The following is an 18,489-nucleotide window of genomic DNA, read 5'->3' as shown; positions in this document are numbered from 1 at the left end:
AATGAATGAAAAACTGCTCAGAGAGTATGGGGTAACGGACGGTCTTATTGTGGCAGTTCGCTCCCTGTATAATCAGTGTCAGAGCTTGGTCCGCATTGCCGGCAGTAAGTCGGACACGTTTCCAGTGAGGGTTGGACTCCGCCAAGGCTGCCCTTTGTCACCGATTCTGTTCATAACCTTTATGGACATAATTTCTAGGCGCAGTCAGGGCGTTGAGGGGATCTGGTTTGGTGGCTGCAGGATTAGGTCTCTGCTATTTGCAGATGATGTGGTCCTGATGGCTTCCTCCGGCCAAGATCTTCAGCTCTCACTGGATCGGTTCGCAGTCGAGTGTGAAGCGACTGGGATGAGAATCAGCACCTCCAAGTCCGAGTCCATGGTTCTCTCCCGGAAAAGGGTGGAGTGCCATCTCCGGGTTGGGGAGGAGATCTTGCCCCAAGTGGAGGAGTTCAAGTACCTCGGAGTCTTGTTCACGAGTGGGGGAAGAGTGGATCGTGAGATCGACAGGCGGATCGGTGCGGCATCTTCAGTAATGCGGACGCTGTATCGATCCGTTGTGGTGAAGAAGGAGCTGAGCCAGAAGGCAAAGCTCTCAATTTACCGGTCGATCTACGTTCCCATCCTCACCTATGGTCATGAGCTTTGGGTTATGACCAAAAGGACAAGATCACAGGTACAGGCGGCCGAAATGAGTTTCCTCCGCCGGGTGGCGGGGCTCTCCCTTAGAGATAGGGTGAGAAGCTCTGTCATCCGGGAGGAGCTCAAAGTAAAGCCGCTGCTCCTCCACATCGAGAGGAGCCAGATGAGGTGGTTCGGGCATCTGGTCAGGATGCCACCCGAACGCCTCCCTAGGAAGGTGTTTCGGGCACGACCGACCGGTAGGAGGCCACGGGGAAGACCCAGGACACGCTGGGAAGACTATCTCTCCCGGCTGGCCTGGGAACGCCTCGGGATCCCCCGGGAGGAGCTGGACGAAGTGGCTGGGGAGAGGAAAGTCTGGGCTACCCTGCTTAAGCTGCTGCCCCCGCGACCCGACCTCGGATAAGCGGAAGAAGATGGATGGATGGATGGATGAATGAAAAACCGTATTTTTTATCACTGCAACCGTAACCCGGAGTAGGTTGATGAAAACCGTACTAATTACGGGAAAACCGGGAGTAGTTGGCAGGTATGCAGATGTCAAATGTTGATATCATACGATGATGCTCAAGTTTCTTTCATTTTGTGGAAAATGTATTTAGTGCATATTCATCGGTAAACACAATTAGATTAAAAAAAACAAATATCTATTTTCAGACTGTCACTGTCAAAGACACTGACATCCTCCCCAGAAATCCTCCCAAGTTCGACAAAATTGAGGACATGGCCATGATGACCCACCTCAACGAGCCTTGTGTTTTGTATAACCTCAAAGAGCGTTATTCATCATGGATGATCTATGTGAGTTTTCATTTTGAACAACCCTTAGTTTACATATTTATTATATGCAATGCTAATTTCTCGTCTGCTGTTACAGACCTACTCTGGGTTGTTCTGCGTTGTCGTGAATCCCTATAAGTGGCTTCCTGTGTACGACACAATATGCGTAGAAGCATACAGAGGAAAAAAGAGGATTGAGGCACCACCCCACATCTTCTCCATCTCTGACAATGCCTATCAGGCAATGCTCACTGGTAAGCATAGGAAACACAAGATTGTCAATAACGTTAGAATAATTGTTTCTAAATTATCACAAAAACTTTGTGTTACATTGAGGGTCTGGTGAGAAGACAAAAGCTGTCTTTGAAACCTACCAAGAAGAAGGCTCGTAAACTCCACTGTAACCCTTCATGTGGGAAAGCCACATCAATCAATCAATCAATCAATGTTTATTTATATAGCCCTAAATCACAAGTGTCTCAAAGGGCTGCACAAGCCACAACGACATCCTCGGTACAGAGCCCACATAAGGGCAAGGAAAAACTCTCCCCAGTGGGACGTCGATGTGAATGACTATGAGAAACCTTGGAGAGGACCGCATATGTGGGTAACCCCACCCCCTCTAGGGAGACCGAATGCAATGGATGTCGAGTGGGTCTAACATAATATTGTAAGAGTACAGTCCATAGTGGATCCAACATAACAGTAAGAGTCCAGTCCACAATGGGGTCAGCAGGAAACCATCCCGAGCGGAGACGGGTCAGCAGCGCAGAGATGTTCCCAACCGAGGAACATCCACTCCGGGTCCCGACCCCGGACAGCCAGCACCCCATTCATGGCCACCGGACCTGAGTGTCTCCCCCTCCACAAGGGAGGCTATTCAAAGGCTAGAGTATACAAATTAGTTTTAAGATGGGACTTAAATGTTTCTACTGAGGTAGCATCTCTAATTGTTACCGGGAGGGCATTCCATAGTGCTGGAGCCTGAATAGAAAACGCTCTATAGCTCGCAGACTTTTTTTGGGCTCTGGGAATCACTAATAAGCCGGAGTTCTTTGAACGCAGATTTCTTGCCGGGACATATGGTACAATACAATCAGCAAAATAGGACGGAGCTAGACCGTGTAGTATTTTATACGTAAGTAGTAAAACCTTAAAGTCGCATCTTAAGTGCACAGGAAGCCAGTGCAGGTGAGCCAGTATAGGCGAAATATGATCAAACTTTCTTGTTCTTGTCAAAAGTCTAGCAGCCGCATTTTGTACCAACTGTAATCTTTTAATGCTAGACATAGGGAGACCCGAAAATAATACGTTACAGTAATCGAGACGAGACGTAACGAACGCATGAATAATGATCTCAGCGTCGCTAGTGGACAAAATGGAACAAATTTTAGCGATATTACGGAGATGAAAGAAGGCCGTTTTAGTAACACTCTTAATGTGTGACTCAAACGAGAGAGTTGGGTCGAAGATAATACCCAGATTCTTTGCCGAGTCGCTTATTATTAAATAAATGTCGGTGTTTAGCAGGACCGATAATCAGCATTTCCGTTTTCTTAGTGTTGAGTTGCAAGGAGTTAGCGGACATCCATTGTTTAATTTCATGAAGACACGCCTCCAGCTGACTACAATCCAGCGTGTTGGTCAGCTTTAGGGAGATGTAGAGTTGAGTGTCATCAGCATAACAATGAAAGCTAACACCGTATTTGCGTATGATGTCGCCTAGCGGCAGCATGTAAATACTAAAGAGTGCAGGGCCAAGAACCGAACCCTGAGGAACTCCGCATGTTACCTTAACATAGTCCGAGGTCACATTATTATGGGAGACGCACTGCATCCTGTCAGTAAGATAAGAGTTAAACCACGAAAAGGCTAAGTCTGACATACCAATACGTGTTTTGATACGCTCTAATAAAATGTTATGATCGACATGAAGGGTTTTCTGTTTTGTATGGTAATCAACAGAAATATATTGTTCTAACCCAAGGGCTTCACGGTGGCAGAGGGGTTAGTGCATCTGCCTCACAATACGAAGGTCCTGAGTAGTCTTGGGTTCAATCCCGGGCTCGGGATCTTTCTGTGTGGAGTTTGCATGTCCTCCCCGTGACTGCGTGGGTTCCCTCCGGGTACTCCGGCTTCCTCCCACTTCCAAAGACATGCACCTGGGGATAAGTTGATTGGCAACACTAAATTGGCCGTAGTGTGTGGATGTGAGTGTGAATGTTGTCTGTCTATCTGTGTTGGCCCTGCGATGAGGTGGCGACTTGTCCAGGGTGTACCCCGCCTTCCGCCCGATTGTAGCTGAGATAGGCTCCAGCGTCCCCCGCGACCCCAAAGGGAATAAGCGGTAGAAAATGGATGGATGGATGGATAACCCAAGGATTTCAAAGCGGAGAGATGGCAGGATCTGCCCAATTTCCAGACGACCTCTTTTTGAAGTATTTTACGAACTATTTTTGAACTATTTTTACGAACCTTTGTCTTTTGGAAGCAGTGGTGGCCACGTGGTCAGGGAGGGTCCAAAATAAAAGAAGGAGGTGTGCAATCTTTTGGCAGAACGTTATGACACTGTACAAGGGTACAAATGTGCACGTTTCTCCTCACTGAACCACATTGAATTCTGTCTCTGTTTGATTCTTTGCTTCTTGTCTTGTTTAATAGATGTCATCAGTGTTTGAACCTGACAAACGTATTACAGGAATGCTAAAAACTGAATGCGTGTCTATTGTGTTCATATTACAGATCGTGAGAACCAGTCTGTCCTCATTACGTGAGTATAGTACATAATATTAGGTTAAATTATTTAGTAAAGTATGGCATTTTGTTTCATCTAACTCAGTGGAGAATCCGGCGCAGGAAAGACTGTCAACACTAAGCGTGTCATCCAGTACTTTGCAACAATTGCAGCTATTGGATCCAAGAAGGCTGATGCATCACCAGGCAAAATGCAGGTAAATTCAGTTGCCAGGAAAAACGTGAAGGAAGTTAGTAATGTATTTTAAATGTCCTTTTTCAGGGCTCCCTTGAGGACCAAATTGTTGCAGCCAACCCTCTCCTGGAGGCCTATGGTAATGCCAAGACTGTGAGAAATGACAACTCATCCCGTTTTGTAAGTATATACATTAATTTAAAGATTTCCTCATTTGTATATGTTAAAAATAAACACTTTTTAAAATCTGTCAATATGTTGAGAAGTAAAACTATACAATGGAGGGCTAGGCCAACAGGCTGAACTGAATTATGCTTAATATCAATTGTATCTCTTTATAAAAGCAGAAGTTTAACTTAATGATTAAGTCAATGCAATCATTAAGAAGTGGAAAATAAGCTTAGCAAAATATATAATTTGTTTGTTTAATGTTGAACAGTTTTTTTACAACAATGAAGAAAATGTGCATGTGCAGAAATGCTGTTTTTTAGTTAGACTTCTAAAAAACTAGTACATGTTGGGCTTGATCAAGTTCATCAAAGTTAGACAGAACATGCGAATCACTGTTTTTACCTAAGCTGGCCTTAGCTGCTGCTTTCCTGGTTGTATGGCATCTAGGGCTGCAGCTAACGATTATTTTTCTATCGATTAATCTATAGATTATTTTTTCCGATTAATCGGTTAATCTATAGATTATTTTTTCGATTAATCTATAGATTATTTTTCCTTTTACCGATTATTTTTTTTTATTTAAAATGAAGAGGAAAAAATAAATGTAGGCCAGTTTTTTCAAAAGGCATGGCTTTTATTTACAAAAACAAAAGTATGGCCACTCAGTCAACATTGACAACAACATGACAAAATATTCTATAACAATGTAAACATTTAAAACTTTTAACATTTAACAAAATTAAAAGTAGCTTATTTGCTTTTTAATGTGCAAATATAAAAGTAAACATCCAGTGCAAATCTTAATATTCTGGAATAGTATAAGCATTTAAAAAGTAAAAGTATTGCTTATTTTGCTTTAAAATGTGCAAAAATAAAGATAAACATCCAATACAAAAAAGTGCAAAACGGAAATATTCTGTAACAAGTGTAAACATTTCAACAAAAGTAAAAGTATTGCTTATTTGCTAAAATGTGCAAAAATAAAGCTAAACATCCAATACAAAAAAATGTACAGTGTAAACATTTCAACAAAAGTAAAAGTATTGCTTATTTTGCTTAATAACACAACAATGATAGTATGATTAAAGTGAAAGTTAATTGTTGGTTTGTACATAGTATATGTAACTGTTAATGTTGTAAAAGGTATTTGCACAACTAATTAACGTTAGCGTTTGTGACACGTCTTGTGCCGTGGGGTTCTTTCAGGACCGACAGACTGAACGCCAGACGGCTTTGCCAGGTTTACAATCTTTTAATTTTACACAAAGTCTTTTCTCTTCCAACTCTTTTCTCTTTCTTTCCTCGCTTTTCAGCTCCTCTTCCTCGCTCGCTCGTCGTCCCGTCTCTTGCGGCGTCGCTCCCGGCGCGCCCCGCCTCGCCGCTCGCTCGCCGCCGCCGCCTCTCCACAGCGTTAAAGAGGAGCGCGTCTTTGTAAACACTGAACAGGCACGCCAAACGCGCCTCTCAGAGCAAACGGTGCTTTAGTTTATGAATTTACAACGCAGATACAAATGACACATTCATGTTTTTGTGTAATAATGACAACTTATACGCACGCGGACGATTGACTTGTTGATGGTGATGGCAAGAACGCTGTCGGGGGTTTTCTTTTCAAATGTTCGTTCATAGCCGTTGTGCTGCTATGATAGGCCATTTCCGCTCGACACAGTGTGCATACAACAACATTATTAGGCCGTTTATTGAAATACTCCGACACTTTTGACGACTTTTGGCGTGCTTTTTTCCCCTCGCTCGCATCGTCTGCTTTGCGCTCCGCCATGACAGTAGTGTGACGTAAATATGCGACGCGCCGACGCACAAAAACGGCGTCGACGTATTTACGTAACCGATGACGTCGACTACGTCGACGCGTCGTTTCAGCCTTAATGGCATCACTTTAAAAAGTCTTGGTTTTTTTTAACAGTTGAACCAGCAAAGCTTCAGATTTTTAGTTCTCTGTGTGTTTGGTCTCCTAATGTACTCTAAAACAATCAGTACCCAACAAAATAAACACATAGCTACACCTCTGACCTCCGTAATGAAATACTTATCATCTCATCATTTGTTTAAAACTCATCATTTTACACAGGCCAGTCAGGATCAGGTAAAGGGTGAGATTGTGGCCCCCAGGTCGTACTTTGCCCAAAATTTCTGTTGTTTTCTGACCCTTTTCAGGGTAAATTCATTAGAATCCACTTTGGCTCTACTGGAAAGCTGTCCTCTGCTGATATTGAAACATGTGAGTACTTTAAACTGTCAAATGCTGATGTTTCGTATGACGATAACAATAGAAAATAGAAGAATAACACAGTCTGACATTTAATTTGCTACTGTAGATCTGCTGGAAAAGTCCCGTGTCACCTTCCAGTTGTCTGCTGAAAGGAGTTACCATATCTTCTACCAGCTGATGACTGGACACAAGCCTGACCTGCTGGGTAAATTATACAAGATATAAAACTAAATTCCAAAACATAGCAAGATAATGGCCCCCTTGCAAGAATTGAGAATTAAATGTATGGTTTCTTCTTCCGGTCAGAGTCTCTTTTGATCACCACCAATCCCTATGACTATCCGATGATCAGTCAGGGTGAAATCACTGTCAAGAGCATCAATGATGTGGAAGAGTTCATTGCAACAGATGTGAGTAAATAACTAATGTAGGAGACACAATTACGTTTTTTAGGAGCAATGCGTGTTTGGGGCCGGGGGGTGTCTGCTGGTACGAGGGGGTCACTGGTCACATGAAAATGGGTGCTGCTGTGAGCTTTACTTGACCGGAAGTATTTAATGACATGCATTCAAATGTGTCAATTGAGAAAATGGGAAACAGGAGAAACGCCAGGTTGGGATTCCGTGTTTTTTGTTTTCTGCTTTTTATACGCTTTAATTTGTGCCATTCGTGTCATCTTTTTTTCTGTGACATGATAAATTCACTTCAAATATTTAAGCCAGAGTCAAGCATGAAATTTAAACTCATCTCAGCGACCACCAGAAAATGTGGGTCCAACATTTAAAATACAATGCAATTAGGTTTACAATAATCCTGACTAGTTCAAGTACCTCAGAGTCTTGTTCACGAGTGAGGGAAGAGTGGATCGTGAGATCGACAGGCGGATCGGTGCGGCGTCTTCAGTAATGCGGACGCTGTATCGATCCGTTGTTGTGAAGAAGGAGCTGAGCCGGAAGGCAAAGCTCTCGATTTACCGGTCGATCTACGTTCCCATCCTCACCTATGGTCATGAGCTTTGGGTCATGACCGAAAGGACAAGATCACGGGTACAAGCGGCCGAAATGAGTTTCCTCCGCCGAGTGGCGGGGCTCTCCCTTAGAGATAGGGTGAGAAGCTCTGTCATTCGGGGGGAGCTCAAAGTAAAGCCTCTGCTCCTCCACATCGAGAGGAGCCAGATGAGGTGGTTCGGGCATCTGGTCAGGATGCCACCCGAACGCCTCCCTAGGAAGGTGTTTCGGGCACGTACGACCGGTAGGAGGCCACGGGGAAGGCCCAGGACACGCTGGGAAGACTATCTCTCCCGGCTGGCCTGGGAACGCCTCGGGATCCCCCGGGAGGAGCTGGACAAAGTGGCTGGGGAGAGGGAAGTCTGGGCTTCCCTGCTTAAGCTGCTGCCCCCGCGACCCGACCTCGGATAAGCGGAAGAAGATGGATGGATGGATGGATGGATGGATAATCCTGACTAATGTACATTTCAGACTGCTATTGACATCCTGGGCTTCAGTGCAGAGGAGAAAGCTGGCATCTACAAGCTGACTGGAGCTGTGATGCATCATGGCAACATGAAATTCAAGCAGAAACAGCGTGAGGAGCAGGCTGAACCTGATGGCACAGAGGGTATGCCTTGCAATTAATAATTAGTAAATAATGGTCCTCAACAGTATGACACTTTGTAACTGGTAATTCATTGTTCCTTAGTGGCTGACAAGATTGCCTACCTTCTGGGCCTGAACTCTGCTGATATGTTGAAAGCTCTGTGCTACCCCAGAGTCAAAGTTGGAAATGAGATGGTGACCAAAGGTCAGACCGTTCCACAGGTCAGGAAAATATACGTTTCATTCAAAATGTAACCATTTTGATATAACCTGGAGAAATTTGAATACGAAATTCTGTTTTAGGTTAACAATGCCGTCTCAGCTCTGTGCAAGTCCATCTATGAGAAAATGTTCTTGTGGATGGTCATCCGTATCAATGAGATGTTGGACACAAAGCAGCCGAGACAGTTCTTCATTGGAGTGTTGGATATCGCTGGATTTGAGATCTTTGATGTGAGTTACAAGACAACATTTAAGGTTGGACTAATCACATGTATGAATAAATTAATTAATGATGTATCTGTATGCTGTAGTTCAACAGTTTGGAGCAACTGTGCATTAACTTCACCAATGAGAAACTGCAACAGTTCTTCAACCAACACATGTTTGTCCTGGAGCAAGAGGAATACAAGAAAGAAGGCATTGAGTGGGAATTCATTGACTTCGGTATGGACTTGGCTGCCTGCATTGAGCTTATTGAGAAGGTGAGAAGAATAATTTTATTGCAAATCTTGATTTATAAGTGGCTGACAAAAACCTCCTGTTTTTTACTCCTACATTAGCCGATGGGCATCTTCTCCATTCTTGAAGAGGAGTGCATGTTCCCTAAGGCGTCAGACACAACGTTCAAAAACAAGCTATATGATCAGCATCTTGGCAAGACCAAGGCTTTTGAGAAGCCAAAGCCTGCAAAAGGCAAGGCCGAAGCCCACTTCTCTCTGGTTCACTATGCTGGTACTGTGGACTACAATATCTCTGGCTGGTTGGATAAGAACAAGGACCCCCTGAATAACAGCGTTATCCAGCTCTACCAGAAGGCAGCAAACAAACTGCTAGCCATGTTGTATGCAGCTCATGCTTCAGTTGAAGGTAATATCTGAAATACCAAATGTGTACACTGCCTAGTAGAGATGCGCGGTTTGCGGACACAACCGCGGAGTCCGCGGATAAACCGTGGGTCGGGCGGGTAAAAATAGATTTTAAATAGATGCGGGCGGTTGGCAGTTGAACCAATTCGGAAATATATATACATAGTTAAATGTTGTTACCCACATACGAAAAACGAGCAGCACTCTTTGAAACAGTCAATTATTCTAGGCACCGCGTCCCAGCAACAAGTGGCGCAAGTGAGCGCTCCTTCAGCGCAGCAGGGCTCATTTTAGAGGCCATATTTGAGCATTGTAACGTTAACAAGTTAATATTCATTGAAATAAATTCAGAACATTTTTTTTTACCTAACGAAAATATAGGCCTAGTCTTTCTAAAACATTTTTTTAACTTCTTAAAAGCCTCGTTCTGCTTTCTGCAACTGCGCACACAAAGTGTGAGGAACGCACTCCTGATCTGAGGGCATTGGCAACAATAGTCAACACTTTCTTAATGGAAATGACAATAATATTATAATAATGATAAATAATATTATCACGCCTTAATATCTCTTATGGCCAAGATATATTAATGCGTGGCACGCATTCAATGTCTCTGCTGCATTGGATCAGTCTTCTTTCTTTAACAGGAAAAAGCTTTATAACCTCACTAATGCCTTGCATCGTCTATATTAGATATATAACAACGGGCGGGTGCGGGCGGGTGCAGGCGGGTGTGGTTTTGATAAAATGTTGGTTCGGGTGGATGGCGGATGGTTGACGACTTTTGTGATGCGGTTGCGGATGAAATAACTGCCTATCCGCGCATCTCTACTGCCTAGGACCCTGTCAAACTCGTTTAATACACAACAATACCCATCAAGTCAGAAAACCATATTTTTTGCACAACACCATTGACAAAGTTCATTGTATGAATTATATAGCGGGGTTGTTACTTTGCCTTATACTTACTATGTTTTGACACACAGAGGCTGGTGCAAAGAGGGGAGGTGGAAAGAAGAAAGGGAGTTCCTTCCAGACTGTGTCTGCTCTTTTCAGAGTATGTTTTGCCTTAGCTAAACTTTGATCGTCAAGAAAGGTTGCAGACCGTTTATCTTTTTAATGACCCACAGGAGAACTTAGCTAAACTGATGACCAACTTGAGGAGCACTCACCCTCACTTTGTGCGCTGCCTGATTCCCAATGAATCAAAGACCCCAGGTTAAATTACTTTACCTTTTTTTTTAGTATATATGCGTTGCAGCAATGTCAACAATGTTATTACAAGCAATATGTACTGATGATTGCAGGTCTGATGGAAAACTTCTTGGTCATCCACCAGCTGAGGTGCAATGGTGTGCTGGAGGGCATTAGAATCTGCAGAAAGGGCTTTCCCAGCAGAATCCTCTACGCTGATTTCAAGCAAAGGTAAACATGAATTTCAGTTTGTTAAAATGCCTTCCACTTATCAAATTGTACAACACCAGGTCAAACTTTAATATTATTCATGAAACAAAACAATCTAACTTTATCTTACAGATACAAAGTTTTGAATGCCAGTGTCATACCTGACGGCCAGTTCATTGACAACAAGAAGGCCTCAGAGAAACTGCTGGGATCCATTGATGTGGATCACACTCAGTACAAGTTTGGACACACAAAGGTGCATTCCCAGAGATAAAACTAAATATTATGTACACATTAGAGATGCGCGGTTTGCGGACACAACCGCGGAGTCCACGGATTATCCCCGGATCGGGCGGTTGAAATAAAAAAAAATTAGATTTTATCCGCGGGTCGGGTCGGGCGGTTGAAATTAAAAAAAATTAAATTTTAAATACATTCAGGCGGGTGGCAGTTAAACCAATTCGAAAATATATATACATAGTTAAATGTTGTTACCCACATACGAAAAACGAGCAGGCACCTGCAGCATATGCCACAACAGAAGAAGAAAAAAAAAAGAGATGGACACTTTTACAAAGCGGAGAAGAGACGCCTCGCCGGGGTCCGGGACCGAGGCCCCTTCCCCCGAGAGGGCTCCACCGGGAGCCGTAGCTGAGGTGATCCGCGAGAAGGGCCCGACGCACGTCCAGGGTCACGACCGCGCCCACCGCACCGACACCCCGCCTCGTCCGCCTTGGCCGCGGCCGGCGTCACGCGCAGCAGGTAAGCAGCTTACCTGCCCGCCACCCCCGTGGCCGGGGGCTCGTAACAGGGGTCACTCCGCGCGCTCCGCCCGCGCAGCTTACCTGCCCGCCACCCCTGTTGCCGGGGGCGCGTAACAGGGGTCACTCCGCGCGCAGTGCGCTCACGAAAGGGGTGGGGCTCACCCTGGTTGATATAGACAGCAGGACGGTGGCCATGGAAGTCGGAACCCGCTAAGGAGTGTGTAACAACCCACCTGCCGAATCAACTAGCCCTGAAAATGGATGGCGCTGGAGCGTCGGGCCCATACCCGGCCGTCGCCGGCAGCGAGAGCCTCGAGGGCTAGGCCGCGACCAGTAGGATGGCCGCCGCGATGCGCGCTGAAGCCTCGGGCGCGAGGGACATCGCACCTCCACGCGCTTGGAGGTGCGCTCAGCGCGGCTCCCATATGATTGCGCACTGGTGTGCGTCTGGGCCGTGACAGCGTGGCACACGAATGTCTCTGCTGCATTGGATCAGTCTCCTTTCTTTAACAGGCAAAAGCTTTATAACCTCACTAATGCCTTGCATCGTCTATATTAGATATATAACAACGGGCGGGTGCGGGCGGGTGCGGGTTTGATTAAATGTTAGATCGGGTGGATGGCGGATGGTTGACGACTTTCTGATGCGGTTGCGGATGAAATAATTGCCTATCCGCGCATCTCTATTACACATGTCCTGTTGTATCAATATTTGTTCATGACTAATTTCCTTTATTTGATGACATAGGTATTCTTCAAAGCTGGTTTACTCGGTACACTGGAAGAGATGAGGGATGAGAAACTGGCTACGCTGGTGACCATGACTCAGGCTCTCTTTAGAGGATATGTTATGAGGAAAGAGTTTGTAAAGATGATGGAGAGGAGGTATTTATTTACCCTTTACAATCGTGATCTCTACCTTAATGTCACACCCACAATATTTACCTACTTATAACTATCTCCCAGAGAATCTATCTTCAGTATTCAGTACAACATCCGTTCATTCATGAATGTGAAAAACTGGCCATGGCTGAAGCTGTACTTCAAGATCAAGCCTCTCTTGAAGAGCGCCGAGACTGAAAAAGAACTGCAGCAGATGAAGGAGAATTACGATAAGATGCAATCAGACCTGGCTACATCTATGGCCAAAAAGAAAGAGATGGAGGAGAAAATGGTTTCCTTGCTGCAGGAGAAGAATGACCTGCTACTGCAAGTAGCAGCAGTAAGTGAGAAGAACAACTTTACAAAACCTATGCTAAATAAACGTGAAGGTTATACTGATACAATTCAAGTTTTTCTGTTTTTATCGTAGGAAACCGATAACCTCTTAGATGCTGAGGAAAGGTGTGAGGGGCTCATTAAGAGCAAGATCCAGCTTGAGGCCAAATTCAAAGAAACAACCGAGAGACTGGAAGATGAAGAAGAAATCAATGCTGAGCTGACTGCCAAGAAAAGGAAGCTGGAAGATGAATGCTCAGAGTTGAAGAAAGATATTGATGACATGGAACTCACCTTGGCTAAAGTAGAAAAGGAGAAACATGCTACTGAAAACAAGGTTCCAGTTTCAAATGATTCCCAATAAAATAAATATTTAGAAATAAAAACTGTTCCAAAGTATATCAAATCAATCCCAATATTTCAGGTGAAAAACCTGACAGAGGAGATGGCAACTCAAGAGGAGTCGATTGCCAAGTTGACAAAGGAAAAGAAATCCCTTCAAGAGACCCACCAGCAGACACTGGATGATCTCCAAGCAGAGGAAGACAAAGTCAACACTCTGACCAAGGCCAAGACTAAGCTGGAACAGCAAGTGGATGACGTAAGAAGGCCATTATGTTGACCTTAAGGATTTGCTTAATTAATGCCATCATTAATTTACATGAGTGTTATGCAATAGCTTGAGGGTTCACTGGAGCAAGAGAAGAAGATTCGTATGGACCTTGAGAGAGCCAAAAGGAAGCTTGAGGGAGATTTGAAACTTGTCCAGGAATCCATAATGGATCTGGAGAATGACAAACAGCAATCAGATGAAAAACTCAAAAAGTACGTAAGCATGTATCCATGAGATTCCTACTTTCTGTCATGTCTGTGTAATCATGTTTTGTTTTAAGTCATGTTTTGTTTAGTTTCTGGCTTTTCACTCCCTTGTCTTGTTTGCATGATTACCCATTAGTTTCACCTGTTCCACGTTTGGACTCATTGTGCACTCTTGATTGTCACCATAGCAACCCATTAGTTTTCACCTGTCACGTCACGCACCTGTTTCACGTCTTGAGTCACGCACCTGTTTTCGTTAATCATGTCTGTAGTATTTAAGTTCAGTGTTTTTCAGTTTGTCTTTCTGACGACCTCCCCACATTTATGCTCGACACATTTCTAACTCCTTTTCATGTCCATCGTTCACGCTGCTCCTTTTTTGTCCATGCCAAGTAAGTTTTCTTTATTCAAGCCATAGTTTGCAAGTTTTGTTTAATTGTTCATAGTTTCTGCCCTTGTGCAAGTTTTGTGTTTATAGTCAAGTTTTGTACTTCCGCCCTTGTGCGCGCTTTTCGTTTATTCCTTTTTTTGATAGTTTAAATAAATCATGTACCTTCATTCCCGTCTCGCCCGTGCCAACTTTCCGTTGCATCCCGGAAAAGCAAACACCCAAGATCAAGTCATGACACTTTCTCATTTAGAAATCAAATGGCATGTATTTTCTTTCCCCTTTTACTCAAAGGAAAGAGTTTGAGACCAGTCAGCTTCTCAGCAAGATTGAGGATGAACAGTCTCTTGGTGGTCAACTCCAGAAGAAGATTAAGGAACTCCAGGTACTTTGATTAATTGTTTTGATTTAAGCTACACAAGGTAATCATTGTGTTTCAGGTTGTTCACTTTCTGGCTCACTCTATCATCAAACCCAGGCTCGTATTGAGGAGCTGGAAGAGGAAATTGAGTCTGAGCGGGCTGCTAGGGCCAAGGTGGAGAAGCAGAGGTCTGACCTCTCCAGAGAGCTGGAGGAGATCAGTGAGAGGCTTGAAGAAGCTGGTGGGGCGACGGCCGCTCAGATTGAGATGAACAAAAAGCGCGAGGCTGAGTTCCAGAAGCTGCGTCGTGACCTTGAAGAGTCCACCCTGCAGCATGAGGCTACGGCAGCTGCTCTCCGCAAGAAGCAGGCAGACAGCGTTGCAGAGCTGGGAGAGCAGATCGACAACCTCCAGCGAGTCAAGCAAAAGTTGGAGAAGGAGAAGAGCGAGTACAAGATGGAGATTGATGATCTCTCCAGCAACATGGAGGCTGTTGCCAAATCTAAGGCAAGTATATTCCATGGGGGTGACTTAATTTCACTTAAATGATCAAATACTAAATATTACCAAAACATTGGATTTTTGGTGATAGGGCAACTTGGAAAAAATGTGCAGAAGTCTTGAAGATCAGTTTGGAGAACTCAAAGCAAAAAATGATGAGCATGTTCGTCAGCTAAACGATATCAATGTTCAAAGAGCAAGACTCCAAACTGAGAATGGTGAGACAGGTCTTATAAAAAAAAGTGATGATATCTGCAATATTAAATTCCCCCAAATTATTTTCAATTTAGGTGAGTTTTCACGCCAGATTGAAGAGAAGGAATCCCTTGTTTCCCAGCTGACCAGGGGAAAGCAGGCGTTCACTCAGCAAATTGAGGACCTCAAGAGGCAGATTGAAGAGGAAGTGAAGGTATTAAAAAAGTTTGAATAGTTAATTTAGCAAACACTTTTGAGAATCAGCACCTCCAAGTCCGAGTCCATGGTTCTCGCCCGGAAAAGGGTGGAGTGCCATCTCCGGGTTGGGGAGGAGATCTTGCCCCAAGTGGAGGAGTTCAAGTACCTCGGAGTCTTGTTCACGAGTGAGGGAAGAGTGGATCGTGAGATCGACAGGCGGATCGGTGCGGCGTCTTCAGTAATGCGGACGCTGTATCGATCCGTTGTGGTGAAGAAGGAGCTGAGCCGGAAGGCAAAGCTCTCAATTTACCGGTCGATCTACGTTCCCATCCTCACCTATGGTCATGAGCTTTGGGTTATGACCGAAAGGACAAGATCACGGGTACAAGCGGCTGAAATAAGTTTCCTCCGCCAGGTGGCGGGGCTCTCCCTTAGAGATAGGGTGAGAAGCTCTGCCATCCGGGGGGAGCTCAAAGTAAAGCCGCTGCTCCTCCACATGGAGAGGAGCCAGATGAGGTGGATCGGGCATCTGGTCAGGATGCCACCCGAGCGCCTCCCTAGGGAGGTGGTTAGGGCACGTCCGACCGGTAGGAGGCCACGGGGAAGACCCAGGACACGTTGGGAAGACTATGTCTCCCGGCTGGCCTGGGAACGCCTCGGGATCCCCCGGGAGGAGCTGGACGAAGTGGCTGGGGAGAGGGAAGTCTGGGCTTCCCTGCTTAGGCTGCTGCCCCCGCGACCCGACCTCGGATAAGCGGAAGAAGATGGATGGATGGATGGATGGACTTTTGACACATTATACCAAATGATTTGTGTTTATACACTATATTGCCAAAAGTATTTGGCCACCTGCCTTGACTCACATATGGAGTTGAAGTGCCATCCCATTCCTAACCCATAGGGTTCAATATGATGTGGGTCCACCTTTTGCAGCTATTACAGCTTCAACTCTTCTGGGAAGGCTGTCCACAAGGTTGCGGAGTGTGTTTATAGGAATTTTCCACCATTCTTTCGAAAGCGCATTGGTGAAGTCACACACTGATGTTGGTCGAAGCCTGGCTCTCAGTCTCCGTTCTAATTCATCCCAAAGAAGTTCTATCGGGTTCAGGTCAGGACTCTGTGCAGGCCAGTCAAGTTCATCCACACCAGACTCTGTCATCCATGTCTTTATGGACCTTGCTTTGTGCACTGGTGCACAGTCATGTTGGAAGAGGAAGGGGCCCGGTCCAAACTGTTCCCACAAGGTTGGGTGCATGGAATTGTTCAAAATGTTTTGGTATCCTGGAGTATTCGAAGTTCCTTTCACTGGAACTAAGGGGCCAAACCCAACTCCTGAAAAACAACCCCACACCATAATTCCTCCTACACCAAATTTCACACTCGGCACATTGCAGTCCGAAATGTACTGTTTTCCTGGCAACCTCCAAACCCAGACTGGTCCATCAGATTGCCAGATGGAAAAGCGTGATTCATCACTCCAGAGAAGGCATCTCCACCGCTCTAGAGTCCAGTTGCGACGTGCTTTACACCACTGCATCCCACGCTTTGCATTGGACTTGGTGATGTATGGCTTAGATACAGCTGCTCGGCCATGGAAACCCATTCCATGAAGCTCTCTGCGTACTGTACGTGGGTTAATTGGAAGGTCACATGAAGTTTGGAGCTCTGTAGCAACTGACTTTGCAGAAAGTCGGCGACCTCTGTGCACTATGCGCTTCAGCATGCGCTGACCCCTCTTAGTCAGCTTACGTGGCCTACCACTTCGTGGCTGAGTTGCTGTTGTTCCCAAACTCCTCCATTTTCTTATAATAAAGCCCACAGTTCACTTTGGCGAGGAAATTTCACGACTGGATTTGTTGCACAGGTGGCATCCTATGACAGTTCCACGCTGGAAATCACTGAAAGCGGCCCATTCTTTCACAAACGTTTGTAGAAACAGTCTCCATGCCTAAGTGCTTGATTTTATACACCTGTGGCCGGGCCAAGTGATTAGGACACCTGATTCTGATCATTTGGATGGGTGGCCAAATACTTTTGGCAATACTGTGTATGTGACTTTCTATAAATCTACTATATAGATATATGGCAGGGGTCGGCAACCTTTACCACTCAAAGAGCCATTATGACCAGTTTCGCAAATTATAGAAAACAATGGGAGCCGCAAATTTTTTTTGAAATTTTAAATGAATTAACACTGTATACAAAGTTTTTTTTTCGCTTTGTTCTATGTATAAACTAGTAGTCTCAGACACGCTGCCCACACCTTTATATGGAATTTGAAAGCTGGTGCGGCACGCGGGTTTGAAATGAACGGCGCTTGTCAGCGCCATGCGTGCCGTGATGGTAAAGCATATAGCACACACCCCAACCAGGGTTGGGGTGGGGGGGGGGGTTTGGTGGTAGCAGGGGTGTATAATGTAGCCCGGAAGAGTCAGGGCTGCATGGGATTCTGGGTGTTTGTTCTGTTGTTTATGTTGTGTTAAAGTGCAGATGTTCTCCCGAAATGTGTTTGTCATTCTTGTTTGGTTTTGGTTCAAAGTGTGGCGCATTATTAGTAAGAGTGTTAAAGTTGTTTTATATGGTCACCGTCAGTGTAACCTGTGTGGCTGTTGACCAAGTATGCCTTGCTGTCACCTACGTGTGCAAGCAGAAGATGCATATTGTATAACAAGTGTCGAGTTGGAACGCTGTTAATACAGATTGTAGAGAGCGCCAAATGTTGTACCATCATGGCACGCCCTTATTATAGCTGTAAGGGTGAAAATCGGTGAATAATAATTCCGGGAGTTTTCTGCGAGAGGCACTGAAATCCGGAAGTCTCAAGGGAAAATTGGGGGGTTCAGCAAGTAAGCTGCTGAGCCGCATCAGAGTGATCAAAGAGCCGCATGCGGCTCCGGAGCCGCGGGTTGCCGACCCCTGATATATGGGAACAATCACAAACATATTTTAATGATAGTAAAGAGAAGGTTTGAGGGAGAAATTCAAACACTGATAAAATAATTACCTACTCAGTGGCCTAGTGGTTAGAGTGTCCGCCCTGAGATCGGTAGGTTGTGAGTTCAAACCCCGGCTGAGTCATACCAAAGACTACAAAAAATGGGACCCATTACCTCCCTGCTTGGCACTCAGCATCAAGGGTTGGAATTGGGGGTTAAATCACCAAAAATGATTCCCGAACTGCTCCTCTCACCTCCCAGGGGGTGATCAAG

At 45.0% G+C, this 18,489-nt stretch overlaps 1 pseudogene; it reads left to right on the top strand.

Annotated features, from left to right (window-relative positions):
- LOC133620485 (myosin heavy chain, fast skeletal muscle-like) overlaps nt 1-18,489 on the top strand; it is a 51,828-nt pseudogene that overhangs the window by 32,980 nt on the left and 359 nt on the right.

The sequence above is a fragment of the Nerophis lumbriciformis genome, linkage group LG24 (assembly GCF_033978685.3).
Source record: "Nerophis lumbriciformis linkage group LG24, RoL_Nlum_v2.1, whole genome shotgun sequence".
NCBI classification, from domain to species: domain Eukaryota; kingdom Metazoa; phylum Chordata; class Actinopteri; order Syngnathiformes; family Syngnathidae; genus Nerophis; species Nerophis lumbriciformis.
This window is presented reverse-complemented; position numbering and strand designations above follow the sequence as displayed.